The sequence below is a fragment of the Poecilia formosa genome, unplaced genomic scaffold, assembly GCF_000485575.1.
Source record: "Poecilia formosa unplaced genomic scaffold, Poecilia_formosa-5.1.2 Scaffold65, whole genome shotgun sequence".
Classification (NCBI taxonomy): Eukaryota; Metazoa; Chordata; class Actinopteri; order Cyprinodontiformes; family Poeciliidae; genus Poecilia; species Poecilia formosa.
In genome coordinates, this window is record NW_006800004.1 from 254,291 (window position 1) to 266,600 (window position 12,310).

At 39.0% G+C, this 12,310-nt stretch overlaps 1 protein-coding gene across 4 annotated transcripts in view; it reads left to right on the forward strand.

The window, feature by feature from the left end:
- Positions 1-553: 553 nt before the first annotated feature.
- nlgn1 (neuroligin 1) overlaps positions 554-12,310 on the forward strand; it is a 375,009-nt gene continuing 363,252 nt past the window's right edge. For 3 of the 4 annotated variants that reach the window (XM_016672748.1, XM_016672747.1, XM_016672749.1), the window contains exon 1: positions 555-1,056. The gene's annotated coding sequence lies outside the window, so the exon portion shown is untranslated. Of the gene's footprint in view, positions 1,057-12,310 lie in introns of all 4 variants that reach the window. The other variant, XM_016672746.1, reaches the window with a different exon arrangement.

Below are 12,310 nucleotides of genomic sequence, written 5' to 3' on the forward strand. Positions count from 1 at the left end.
AAGTACAGATACATGAAAATTGTACTTAAGTATAGTAACGAAGTACAAGTACTTCGTTACTATACTTAAGTACAATTTTACTTAAGTATAGTAACGAATTTTACTTAAGTAAGTACAATTGTACTTCGCTACTTCCCACCACTGCTGCTACATGATCGCAATTAGTTAAAAAATACCACCTAAAATAATTACATAGAAGTTAAAATTTTTAATTATGAGATTGTGTCTGCCAGGCTTTATTCATTTTAATAAATGATGTGTTTCTACGTAATCCACCTGAGCAAACTGAAAGTTTATTCACATGCTGTAACTTCGTTGTCTTATTTTTTCTGTTGCTGCACATTATTTTTAACGACATGGATTGTTCTCCACGAAGCAGAAGAGAAAATAATGAGTCCATGTTTCTTCTATGTTTCTTTAAGAGCTCGCTGAGGTGAGGGAGGGGCGGAGGGAATCTCCTGGCCGTGGTGTTCCCTGAGAGGCCACTAGGCGCGTCTCTGCTCCATGAAAATCTGCGACAGAGACCGTGGAGCTGGAGGAGAGGTGGAGGGGAGGAGGGGGAGAGGAAACGAGAGCGAGAGAGGGAGAGAGGACGGCGTTTTATCAGCCAAGTGCAGCCTGAATCGTGAGGAGCGGACGATGGGGGGAAAAAATCCCTCTCCTGTTTCCTTTCCTCCAGCATCACCTTCATTAAGATGTAGACCGGTGCGCGTCCAGAAACCCGGAGCCTGCTGGTCACAGGAGAATCCTTCTTCCAACAGTTCTTAGTAAAGAACCAAACACATTTTGGATTTACGGCGCACTTGTTCTGAACTAAAAGGGGGCTCCTTCATTTCTTTCCACGCGTTTGGAGGTGTTGGACCGCATCAGAGCTGAGTTTTTACCTCTGGAGTGAGAAGTACACCAGTTTGATTTCCCAATGCTGGAACATCAGGATTCTCTGTCCTTATGGGGCTTTTAGGAGGACTGGACCTTATCCTAACGGGACGTAACGCGAACAGGAATATTGTGGGAAGGAAGAAATAAAAGCGCAACGAATGGGATTCTTCTCTAACGGTAAATAAACGTCTAGACTCAATTCTGTAAGCTCTGTGAGGCGTTAAGTCATTTGGCTTTGGGGCTCTGCTCATTTCCCAGTGAAATCAAGCAACTACGATGGAGTGGGCTGATGTTTAGTCCTTGATTTTTCACGGTAGAATTATCAGAATTATCCCGGAGATGTGTTGGTGAGCGTTAAGTTCAGATGAACGCTGCCTGACTTACAACATGAAATGAAATCACATGTCTGTCTTATTGTTTTTTTGTTTTGTTTTGTTTTTTTCATTGTGGGTGATGGAAAGGTGGAGGTGGACGGGTGTGCAGGGGGAGGTGGGGCGGGGGATTCGTGGTAGTCCTTGTTGAGAAGCATAAAGAAAAGTCTTCTTTTTCCCTTTCTGTCAGCCACTTTTGACTCCCTCTCTCTTCGCTCCGAGCGCATAGACGCACAGAGTCGCGCACTCTCGCCGAGTGAGCTGCGCTAAACGTTAGAAATTCTAGCGGGCGTCTGAAGAGGCTCTGCTGGGAGTTTGCGCCCACAAATAGGATTTTACAGCGAACAGAACGCGGATAAATCAGCGTGTCCTTTACCACCTGCGGAGTGGGAGTCTTCTGTCACTGACTAGGTTCTGTCTAAACTAATTTTAATCCACCCTCCTTGGAGTTTAATCTGTTTAACCTTTGAGGTTCAGTGGAATATGTCTCTTTACAATTTTGCTGTTATGCAGGATGTGTGTCCAGATGAAGATAGAGCTCCCAGCGGGCTCAGTGTGAGGTGTCAGGACGGAGAGGCGTCTGAGTAACTATAGAGGTCTCTCTATCTTCTTTCCGACGCAGAAGCGGGAGGCGGAGGAAAGTTGCGCCTGTCGGCCACTGCGGGGGCATCATCACTATATAAAACTGGATGAATGCGGTAGTTGTGAGAATGTGTGTGTCTATCTGCGTGTGTGCACCTAACGACTTTTGCCACACACAAAAGAATTGAAGGTTCTGGGTGCTTGGATATCTGGTTGCCACATGCATTCTTTAAGGACAGAATCCCTTAAAAAAAGCTTTGTGTGACATTCAGAGAGCCTTAGTGGTTAGATATGTTTGCTGATGTGCAAGGTCAGTCCAAGCCTCCAGGGGGCCTTAAGCAGAATTTGGTTTTGGGGCCCTCTATTTCTGCTAACAACGTGGATTGCTGCAATCAACACACAACTAGATCATTCACACACCTATTATAAACGTATTGCATCTCTGATAGTGTTGTTCACATTATACCCTGTATGTATGTATAATATAGGATGCATTTATTGGTCGGCCGATTTATTGGCGCCAATAAATCGCCGATTACCTTAATTTTTGGAGATCGGTGAANTTAGAACAGATAAATGTGTGGATGTGCCAAAACTTTCTCCAGCTGAACAGAAACAAAACTGAAGTTATTATCTTTGGACCTAAAGAGGAGCGAACTAGAGTCAATGCACAGCTTCAGTTATTACAACTGAAAACCAGCGATCAGCCCGAAACCTGGGAGTAGTGATGGACTCTGACCTGAACAAAGTCGGCCTTCTATCACCCGAAGAACATCTCCAGGATTAGAGGACTTATGTCTCAGCACGATCTAGAGAAACTCATCCATGCGTTTATCTTTAGCCGCATTGATTACTGTAACATCGTCTTCACAGGTCTGACTAATAAATAAATCAAACAGCTGCAGCTGATCCAGAACGCTGCTGCTCGCGTTCTCACTAAAACCAGGAAGATAATAGAGCACATAACACCAGTTTTAAAGTCCCTACACTGGCTCCCTGTAGCTCAAAGAATAGACTTTAAAATACTGTTGTTAGTTTATAAATCACTGAACGGTTTAGCACCACAATACATTAAAGATCTGTTGTTGCTGTACCAACCAACTAGACCCCTCAGATCTTCTGGTTCTGGTCTGCTCTGCATCCCCAGAACCAGAACCAAACAAGGAGAAGCAGCGTTCAGCTTCTATGCACCGCAAATTTGGAATAAACTTCCAGAAAACTGTAAGACAGCTGAAACACTGGGTGCCTTTAAATCTCAACTTAAAACCCACCTGTTTAGAGTTGCTTATGGCTAAAATAGGATTAGAGTGTGGGTTTTGATGTCTTCGATGTTTTTAATGTTTTTATCTTTAGTTTTTATGTCTTCGAAGTTTTTATCTTTACTTTTCATCTAGTTATTAACTTATTTTTATTTCTCTTTCACACTGTCTATGTAAAGCCCCCCCGGAAAACGTCCCAGTTCAACGAATCTATATCTAGGGGTGTGAGAATCCTTGTTAAATGACGTTTAACTAAAGTCCTACGGGGTTTAGAGTCCCAGTTGACGGCGTTTCAACTAAAAACCTAGAGGTTGGAGTCCTTGTCAAACGGTGTTTTTGACTAAAGTCCCAGGGGGTTAGAGCCCCAGTTAAACGACATTCAACTGAAGTCCTAAAAGGGTTGCGGGTTTTAATATTTTTATCTTTTTTAATCTTTTTCAAAATGTCTTTCTCTTTCTCACTGTTTATTCAATGTCACATGTGGCTTTTATTTTAATTATGTAAAGCACTTTGAAATGCCTTGCTGCTGAAATGTGCTATGCAAATAAAATTTGATTGATTGATTGATTCTGGGGGAGGTGGAGGACATTGAGTCTGAGTGGACCATGTTCCGCACCTCCATTATCAAGGCGGCTTATCGGAGCTGTGGCCGTAAAGTTGTCAGTGCCTGTTGCGGCAGCAAACCTTGAACCTGTTGGTGGACACGTTCGGTGAGGGATGCTGTCAGGCTGAAGACCTATCTGGCCTTTTTGGCCTGTGGGACCCCGGAACATGGGTACTGGCAGTCCAAGCGGCATTTGGCTCAGGTGGTTGCTGAAGCAAAAACTTGGGTGTGGGAGGAGTTTGGAGAGGCTACTGAGGCTGCTACCCCCATGACCTGATCCCGGATAAGTGTAAAAAGATGGATGGATGGAAAATTTAACCAAATGTTACTTTTAAAAAACCTCCATTCATTGTTTGATACAGAATACAGATGTGACCCTTCTGAAACAGACTAACATTTTTTCTATGATCACAGGATGCATCTTTCTGACATAGTTTTTGAGGAAATGAGTTGCTGCTCACTCTGTTAGTTGGCCTCATATAAATTTTGCCACCTGAAACATAATCATCCTTGCAGTAATTATCCAATGGGATATTACTGCACGGAATATTTCTATATTTCTTTTGTTAAAACATTGCCATGACTGCTTTAGACAGTCCAATATTTTGACACAGACTAAGGACCATATGAAAACCACTCTGCTGCTATCTTGGTGTCAGTTTTGTCCAACCATGCCCAGCTACACTCATTTGCATTATAAATACCTCATTTGTTTTGTTTAAAAATAATTTGATCTTAGTTTAGAATCTGTTTCTCAGCAGAGACACACAAAAAATATATTTTTACGTGACTGTAAACAAATTCTGGCAGTAAAGAGTTAAGGGAATTGAAATCCAGGTAGTTATCGATGTTCACCTTCACTAACCAGATCAATCACAGGTTTCTGTAGGAAGCATATCTCCATTGCAAATAATTTACTAGCAGGTGTAGTAGAGTGACAGAAAACAAACAGATGCATTTATCTGTTGTGTGGATCAGTGGGTGGGCGTTTGTGCGGAATTCAGTTACTGAGGTCAATCTGTAAAAAATTCAAGTGTCAAACATGACATACTTATTAAAAGGATGGAGGCAGAAGATTTGGTAACATTTTATTTGAAGGGGGTGAATAAGATTGTCATGACACCGTCATAAACATGACATAACACCTGTCATGAACATGAATAAGCCTTCATGAATATTTATGACTGTTGTCATAAAGCATCATTCGGTAAATTATGACACTTAATACACAGTTGACATTATTCAAAATGTCTTTGTTATGACAACTTGACATTAACCAAGAAATCATTACTGATATAAATTTGTTATAAAAGTAATACTGATTGCACTTTAAAAATTAGGTAACTTTAAGTTATTAAAGGTAAAGTTTAAACAGTAATGATTTATTGGTTAATGTCAAGTTGTCATAACAAAGACATTTTGAATAATATCAACTTTGTATTATTAGTGTCATAATTTACCGAATGATGCTTTATGACAACAGTCATAAATATTCATGAAGGCTTATTCATGTTCATAACATGTGTTATGTCATGTTAATGAAAGTGTCATGACATTTTTATTCAACCCCCTTCAAATAAAGTGTTACTGAAGATTTTGTTGATGCTGGTTATTTTGCATTTTTCTTTAAGCATTGGAATGATAGGAAATTAAAACAAGGAACAGAAAACTATAAATAGAACAAACAGCAAAAATCCTAAAGGCGATCAACCCATCATTATATTTGTACAGCAGCTTTCAGCAACAAGGCTTTTTAAAGTGCTTTACTGACAAAGCACAAAAATGCAAAGTCATAGAACACGTACTCAACAACTGAAGCATTACATTTTGTCAAGTGCCATAGTTACTTCAGAATGTTCATTCATGTTTCATTGATTATGATTCAAAAGCAAATCTAAACAGGTGGGTTTTTAGTTTTTAAAAGCACTCAGTGTTTCAGCTGTTTGGCAGTTTTCTGTAAGTTTGTTCCAGATTTGTAGTGCATATCAATCTGTAAACTTGTAAATTTACAAGTTTATTTAGTAGAGATGTGCCGATCAGGTTTTTTCCTCCCGATACCGATNGCTCTTTTTCTATCTTCGTCTTTCTTTTTTTTTCTCCCTGATGTATAAGTCAATTTTTGCAATATTGTTTTGCCAACTTATCTTCCACCAGAGCTTTGGAGGTTTGGATGTGCACTGCACATTGCAGCTCATATTACCAGCGAAGCCTGACCTTACATTACCACAAGAGGGCCCCTAAGAGCAATTTCTTTTTTACTATTTCTTCTGCTGCTTAGTTTGCTTATGCCTTACGCTGGCTCTGCTGATGTGGAAACACGTACACTCAGAAATAACAATGTGGCAACCAAAAATGTAAAAATGGGTAACAATGTAATTCATTCTAAAAGTGTAATAAATATGTTAAAATATAAAATGTAACTTTCCAATAATTTACAAAATGTTTGAGCCAATAGCATAACATTTTCCCAATAACTTATTTAGACATTAGTTGGCTATAATGTTATTGGTTTGCATTAAGAAGATCAATTAAAAATGTAACAACAGTGCTATACAAGCAGGCAGGGCTGGACATACCTGGACGTGGGGCCGTGGGCTGGAGCCAGTTTTGGTGCCGACTAGAAAATTATTATTTTCCTATTGCCAATTACATTAATAGGTATTCCTTTACTTCAGCAGGTATTAACTGATGCATTAATTGATGGTTTAATAAGTTCACTAGCCAATAACTCCATGTTCTTAAAGAAATCAATTATAACTTCTGAATTTTCAAATATTTGAATATGTCTATTGTAGGGGTGCTGTGGTGGTGTGGGGGTAGAGCACAACTCACATAAGGACACCTGAGTTCTCGATGCAAATGTTGCAGGTTCGAGTCCCGGCTTGGTGACCATAACTGCATGTCTTCCCCCTCTTTCATTACCCACTTTACTGTCTGACCACTCACAAATAAAGGCTGCTAGAGTCAGTAAAACGTTTGTAAAAAAAAGAATTGCAATGTCCAAAGTGACCCTGCCTTGTTACATTATTGGTAAAATGTTTTTATTTTAGGATATGCATTGCATAATAAAGGATTTGATTTATTTTTGGTTGGAATATTTCAATACTTATGGGTTGGTGGCAAACATGGACGTATCCTACGTCCATGTTGTTGGGAGCTGTTGTCACCTCATGGATCCAGTTTGTGTGTGGGAGCAGACCTGAGCAGGGTGGAACCTTCACTTTACATAAAGAAATGCAGGATTTGAACCTGGATCACTCTTGCTGAGAGGCAGAAGTGCTGACCGTTGTAATGCTCCACTCCTTCAGAGCTAAAATATTCTGTTAAAAAAAAGTAGAAGAGCAAAAGCCATGACACCATGTGACATGAATGCTATTCCTGGCGGTGTGATGAAGACGAGATCTGCCACTGACCTTTTTAATGAACTTTGATGTTTTTTTATTTCTTCTCCTTTTGCATTTGTCCTGTGTGGTTGATCTTGGTGTGTGTGTGTGTGTGTGCGTTTTTGTGTGTGTGTGGAAGGAGAGCCCTATGGGCTCTGATCTACATATCTCAGAAAACCTTTGCTCTCCTCATCGATGTCTTCCTCATTTTTTCTCCCAATTCGGTAGCGCTCCCCTGATGCAAGCGCTCCCTCCTCTCCCCCTCTCCAATAATTATCCACTGTTTCTATACTTAGGATTATGCCTCTTTGTAAATTATACACTTCCAGTTGACTTATGGTGGTTTATTGTTATTTCTGAAGAGCTCTTTCCTTTTCACTATTGTTTTATTGTTGTTGTTGAAGCTGCTCTGTATTTATAGCCAGCTTGTGAAATTGCTGTTTTGATACATCATGCATGGGCCCTTCTGGCTTTTTTCAACCAGTGACGCTTGCCGTAGCTTTGGTAAATCATTCCCTACCTGCCCTGCCTAAGAAGTATATAGACGTTGCATTGCTAGCAGCCACCTCTCCTCTTGACTGAAACGATCATCGCGGATGATGTGGCCTCTCCCTGCAGACCTGAGGTGGCCATAAGCTTTATGCAGTGTCACTGAGTGCACGCTTTTACTTCCAGCTCGTCACATACGGCTGCTCTGTCAGCTCCAGCAGCCCTCAAATTGTAATACGCTGGCTTCTCTTTACTGCATTTTCAATGCGCAGCATTAACATTGTAATAGGCAGTATATTAAGCCAGACTATGATCTCCTCCCTCACTTAGCCAACTAGTTTGGGCCATCCTCTCAAACCAAAAAGGTGATAAGAAACAAATAAACAAGAGTATTCTCACATAACCCTTGAACTGCAGCCTTAAGGCAAAACACTGGTCTTAGCCCATCACCAGTTCATTTCCCTACTTGTATAGATTCTGTAGTCTGTTTATAGCCTAGCAGCTTCTGCACATTGCCAGCATACTGGCCTCTGGTGTGAGCTGCTGCTGCTACTTGTGTGTGATTCCTCAGACATCGAAGGGCCGCCTCCCGCGAGCAAGGAGCTTGGGTTTCTTTATGCAGTAGAATCAGGCATTTTGTGCCATAAACATCTTTGCTTACTTTCTTTGACAAAGATGTGACACTATACTCATAATCGTGTCACTGTTGTTGATGAAGATCATCACTATTTTGACTTCTGCCAAAACATCCTATTTTGTTATAGACATTTTGAACTGGGGTGTCTTTACATCTTATAGGCATGTTTCCTACAGAAACCCTTCCCTGGAGTCAGAGGAGTTTTTGTTTGTTTCCTTTGTTTAAGATAAAAACAGATTACCAGTATGGAAATTTACTGAGAAAAAAAGTCCCTGTACTAACTCCGTCAAATTCCTTTTAAACATGGTTGTCTTTATGCTTCGAGTTTGTAGCTATCACTCCTCTTTTGCCAGGGCTCATCAACTTCTTTTGACTTTTTTCTCCTCGCTTCAGAGGCTGAAAAAATGTAAAGCTTTTGCCATTTCCCCTTCAACTAAAAATGGTCTTTTTCTGAACCTTCTAGCCATTTTAGGCTTGTTTTAAATGTTCAGCAGTTAATATATTGGCTTTGATCCCAATCCTAGAAAAAGGTTTTTAACTATTAACTCTTACCATAACTAAAAGGCGGTAAGTGATGGTTCAGTTAGGTTTGATAATTTACCCGTCTTTGTATTTGTTTCCTTTTGGGGGTGGAAGCTGAAAATGTCGGGTTCTGGATCAGTGGTCTACAAACACTGCTGAATGCTCTTTATTTTAGGATCTAATTATACTGTAATCAGGCAGTGAGGAAACCATTACAGTAATTGAAATTTGCATCTTTCTTTACTGAGACAGCAAAAAATAAATTAGGTATTGATAGTAAGGACATAGATGTTTTTACTCAGCTTCTCTGTCTTTGGTCTGAAGGGAAAAAGCTTCTTTCCTCTTTATTTCTGGTCACAAGCTGTTGCTGCTTAGATTCACTGCATATTTTATTGGACACTAATCAGGATGAAGGAAACTCAAAGTCAAAATATATCCTGGTAAAGAAGACAAAACATATTAAAGCACACTGTAAAAACAAAGTCAGTAAATTTATGGTAAAAAATGGTAAAAGACCAACAGTTTTTGACCGTCAGATCCACAAACATTTCATTACTGTAGAAATTACATGGAACTACTGTAAGTCGAAACTGCAAAGAAAGTCAGTAAATTTACGGTAGAAAATTGTGAAATACCAACAGCTACTGACCGTAATATCCAAAACATTTTGTTACCGTGGAAAATACATAAGTCAACACTGCAAAAAAAACTCCGTAAATTTACGGTAAGAAAATTGTGAAATACCAACGGCTACTGACCGTAATATCCAAAACATTTTGTTTACATTACATGGAATTACAGTAAGTCGACATTGCAAAATAAATCCGTAAATCTATGGTAAAAAATGGTAAAATACCAACAGTTACTGACTGTAATATCCAAAGCACTACACTACCGTAGAAAATACGTGGAATTATCATAACTCAATAAACATATATCCTAAGTAATTTTGACAGTCATGAATGTAGAAAATACAGAAATATATTGTAAAAATAAAAGTAATTGTAAAGTTCATAGAAAAATTTTGTAATATTGCCAGCAGTTAATTACCCTAAACTTAAAAGTACCAATCGGCCAAAATTACAAATTTTGCTGATATTTATATCCACAATGTAAAACCGTAAACAACACTACAAAAGTAATTTTTAGAAAGAACAGAACACTGGTGTGATATTTTGGTTTCTTTTTTAATAATGCCTTTAATACACCAAACTGAAATCTCAACAGTAGACCAGGCATCGATCTGACAACCCACCAATTGCAAAGCAAACTCCTACAGCCAACGCCACCATCATTTATAAGAACATTTGATTAAATGATGCATTTGAGATTAATTTTATGCCGACCATAGATTTCTTATACATTAAGAGAACTGTATGTTAGCCCCTCTTGCTTGGATGAAGCTGAAGTTGGTTTCCAATTGCTGCATCCAATTTGGGAAATGGCTAAAGGGCAATTCCACCTAATTTTTCACTACCATCAGCATCTTTAATTTACTCTAGCTAAAAAACTACAACAACTAAACTCTTCAAATCTGGACTAGATTATTCTCATATCAGAATATTTAAAACCAAGTGTGGGATTTGTGAAACCTTTATCTGATTTGTGAAACTTCAATAAAGAACAATTCTAGTGTTATCCAAAATTATAAAAGTTGTGAAGTCGCCCTTCATTCAAGTTTCACAAATCCCACACTTGGTTTTAAATATTGTGCTATTAGTAGAGAATAGTCTAGAGCAGGGGTGGCCAAGTCCAGTCCTCGAGAGCCACCATCCTGCAAGTTTCAGATGCATCCCTGCTTCAACACACCTGAATCAAATGACTGGCTCGTTATCAGGCCTCTGTAGAGCTGATCCCGGTCTGTTGGAGTAAGGATACTTCTAAAACTTGCAGGATGGTGGCTCTCGAGGACTGGACTTGGCCACCCCTGGTCTAGAGAGTTTTTTGTTATTGTGATAAATAGCAGGGTTTACAGTAAATGGAGACTGTTATTTGTCATGTAAACAAATAATTATCTAGTTTGTATTGTTATGTGATCCTTCAGCATCAGCAGCAAGTTTCTTTTAACTGTTCCTGTAGTTGAGCGTGGCTCAGAATACTGTGGTGTTCTGAACTCAACACAGTAAAGTCACAGTGCACTAGCTAAGGCTGCTAATTAGCAGGTGCTAGCTCAGGGTGTTCAGAGCCCAGTAGGCCTGGTCCTTATCAGGATGCAGCTCCTGTCTTTGAAATCAAGTTTCTGCTATTTTTGCGCGTTCAGGAGGAGAAGGAGAAGGACAACACATCTCTGCATCACATGTGAGCCCCTTTCACGGTTTTAACTGAAGTTAGCTAACTTTAACCAACNTTATAGTTCCACATTGCTTAGGATTTGTTGCTGCGCGTTTGCGCAGTGAAGGAAAGAGGAGACCAGCTGCACAGGCAGGCTGCGAAATGAGATGATCGGTATCGGCAACAAGAGCCAATGATCGTCGATCACCGATCATGCACTTTTTCACGAAAATCGGCCTGATTATGATCGGTGACCGATCGATCGGCACACCTCTATTATTTAGTTTTCATTTTTCCCTATTTTCATTGTGGATGGTGATGCTGTGGGCAGTAGAGATCTCCAGTAGCAGACATGTGGTAACTGTGGTAACAAATGAGAAACCTCTGACATCCTTCACTGTCCACTTTTAAAGCTCGTCTTAAAACCCATCTATTTTACTTGGCTTTCAACTCTAGCGGGATCTAGTTTTAAATTGTATGTTTTTGTTTTTAAACTGTAAGTTTTTTATGTTTTTTTTATTATTATGTTGTGTTTTGATGTACAGCACTTTGTATCATCTGTGGTTGTTTTAAAGTGCTTTATAAATAAAGTTGGTATGGTATGGTATAGTATGCTAACAGCTCAGTTTTAAGTTTTCAGGCAGCATTGACAATATTGCTGGATGACACCACTATTTAGTTTACCTTTGGGATTGACTAAATATTTTTTAAATTTGAATTTGAATCATTTGTTGGCTCTGCTAATCCACCTCATTTGCTTGGCTGCTTCTCAAAGCCAGAAAAAACGATAGTCTAAACATGCAATGTTTAAGGAAAAAAGAAAACATCAGAATTTTAAAAAGGAACAAAGCAGAACTGACATAATGGCGCTCTGCCATGCTACCACCATGAGCTGGAATATTCATTTTGTTTTAAGATGACTTTTGCTCCTCTGAATAAATGAACTCGAATGAAGGTTGAATTTGTGTCTAAGATTAATTTTTCATTAAGTTTTATCAACAAATCTGCCCACTGCTACACAGTGGTGGAGAAAGTACTCAAAAATGTACTTAAGTACAAGTACAAATACACAGACAAAAATGTACTCAAGTAAAAGTAAAACTACCACATTAACATTTGTACTTAAGTAAAAGTAAAACTACCACATTAACATTTGTACTTAAGTAAAAGTAAAAAAGTACTGGCTTTTAAAAATACTTAAGTATTAAAAGTAAAAGTACTTGTTGAATGCATTACACAATCCCTAATACAATATCATTAAGTGAACTGATCGTATTTAATTTTAATACATTAGAAATGTGCCATTTTAATTA